Source organism: Somniosus microcephalus, unplaced genomic scaffold (assembly GCF_052327205.1).
Source record: "Somniosus microcephalus isolate GS21.2 unplaced genomic scaffold, FLI_Smic_1.0 unresolved_chr7, whole genome shotgun sequence".
Classification (NCBI taxonomy): domain Eukaryota; kingdom Metazoa; phylum Chordata; class Chondrichthyes; order Squaliformes; family Somniosidae; genus Somniosus; species Somniosus microcephalus.
Window position 1 is genome coordinate 29,702,035 of NW_028225185.1, and position 2,286 is coordinate 29,704,320.

Consider the following 2,286-nt stretch of genomic DNA (forward strand, 5'->3'; position numbering starts at 1 on the left):
TACTGAGGGAGCGCCGCACTGTCGGAGGGGGCGGTACTGAGGGAGCGCCGCACTGTCGGAGGGGCGGTACTGAGGGAGCGCCGCACTGTCGGGGGGCAGGACTGAGGGAGCGCCGCACTGTCGGAGGGGCGGTGCTAAGGGAGCGTCGCACTGTCGGGGGGCAGGACTGAGGGAGCGCCGCACTGTCGGAGGGGCAGTACTGAGGGAGCGCCGCACTGTTGGAGGGGCGGTACTGAGGGAGCGCCGCACTGTCAGGGGGCAGTACTGAGGGAGCGCCGCACTGTCGGAGGGTGGTACTGAGGGAGCGCTGCACTGTCGGAGGGGCACTACTGAGGGAGCGCCGCACTGCCGGAGGGGCAGTACTGAGGGAACGCCGCACTGTCGGAGGGGCAGTACTGAGGGAGCGCCGCACTGTCGGAGGGGCAGTACTGTGGGAGCGCCGCACTGTCGGAGGGGCAGTACTGTGGGAGCGCCGCACTGTCGGAGGGGCGGTACTGAGGGGAGCGCCGCAGTGTCGGAGGGGCGGTACGGAGGGAGCGCCGCACTGTCGGAGGGACGGTACTGAGGGAGCGCTGCACTGTCGGAGGGGCAGTACTGAGGGAGCGCCGCACTCTCGGAGGGGCGGTACTGAGGGAGCGCCGCACTGTCGGAGGTGCGTTACTGAGGGAGAGCCGCACGGTCGGAGGGGCGGTACTGAGGGAGTGCCGCATTGTCGGAGGGGCAGTACTGTGGGAGCGCCGCACTGTCGGAGGGGCGTTACTGAGGGAGAGCTGCACTATCGGAGGGGCGGTACTGAGGGAGCGCCGCACTGTCGGAGGGGCAGTACTGAGGGAGCGCCGCACTGTCGGAGGGGCGGTACTGTGGGAGCGCCGCACTGTCGGAGGGGTGGAACTGAGGGAGCGCCGCACTGTCGGAGGCGCGGTACTGAGGGAGGGCCGCACTGTCGGAGGGGCAGTACTGACGGAGCGCCACACTGTCGGAGGGGCAGTACTGAGGGAGCGCCGCACTGTCGGAGGGGCAGTACTGACAGAGCGCCTCACTGTCGGAGGGGCAGTACTGAGGGAGAGCTGCACTGTCGGAGGGGCGGGTACTGAGGGAGCGCCGCACTGTCGGAGGGGCGGTACTGAGGGAGCGCCGCAGTGTCGGAGGGGCTGTACTGAGGGAGCGCCGCACTGTCGGAGGGGCGGTACTGTGGGAGCGCCGCACTGTCGGAGGGGCGTTACTGAGGCAGCGCCGCACTGTCGGAGGGGCGGGTACTGAGGGAACGCCGCGCTGTCGGAGGGGCAGTACTGTGGTGAGCGCCGCACTGTCGGAGGGGCAGTACTGAGGCAGCGCCGCACTGTCGGAGGGGCGGGTACTGAGGGAGTGCAGCACTGTCAGAGGGGCAGTACTGAGGGAGCGCCGCACTGTCGGAGGGGCAGTACTGACGGAGCGCCGCACTGTCGGAGGGGCGGTACTGAGGGAGCGCCGCACTGACGGAGGGGCGGTACTGAGGGAGCGCCGCACTGTCGGAGGGGCGGTACTGAGGGAGCGCCGCACTGTCGGAGGGGCGGGTACTGAGGGAGCGCCGCACTGTCAGAGTGGCGGTACTGAGGGAGCACCGCACTGTCAGAGGGGAAGTACTGAGGGAGCGCCGCACTGTCGGAGGGGCGGTACTGAGGGAGCGCCGCACTGTCGGAGGGGCGGTACTGAGGGAGAGCCGCACGGTCGGAGGGGCGGTACTGAGGGAGTGCCGCATTGTCGGAGGGGCAGTACTGTGGGAGCGCCGCACTGTCGGAGGGGCGTTACTGAGGGAGAGCTGCACTATCGGAGGGGCGGTACTGAGGGAGCGCCGCACTGTCGGAGGGGCAGTACTGAGGGAGCGCCGCACTGTCGGAGGGGCGGTACTGTGGGAGCGCCGCACTGTCGGAGGGGTGGAACTGAGGGAGCGCCGCACTGTCGGAGGCGCGGTACTGAGGGAGGGCCGCACTGTCGGAGGGGCAGTACTGACGGAGCGCCACACTGTCGGAGGGGCAGTACTGAGGGAGCGCCGCACTGTCGGAGGGGCAGTACTGACAGAGCGCCTCACTGTCGGAGGGGCAGTACTGAGGGAGAGCTGCACTGTCGGAGGGGCGGTACTGAGGGAGCGCCGCACTGTCGGAGGGGCGGGTACTGAGGGAGCGCCGCAGTGTCGGAGGGGCTGTACTGAGGGAGCGCCGCACTGTCGGAGGGGCGGTACTGTGGGAGCGCCGCACTGTCGGAGGGGCGTTACTGAGGCAGCGCCGCACTGTCGGAGGGGCGGGTACT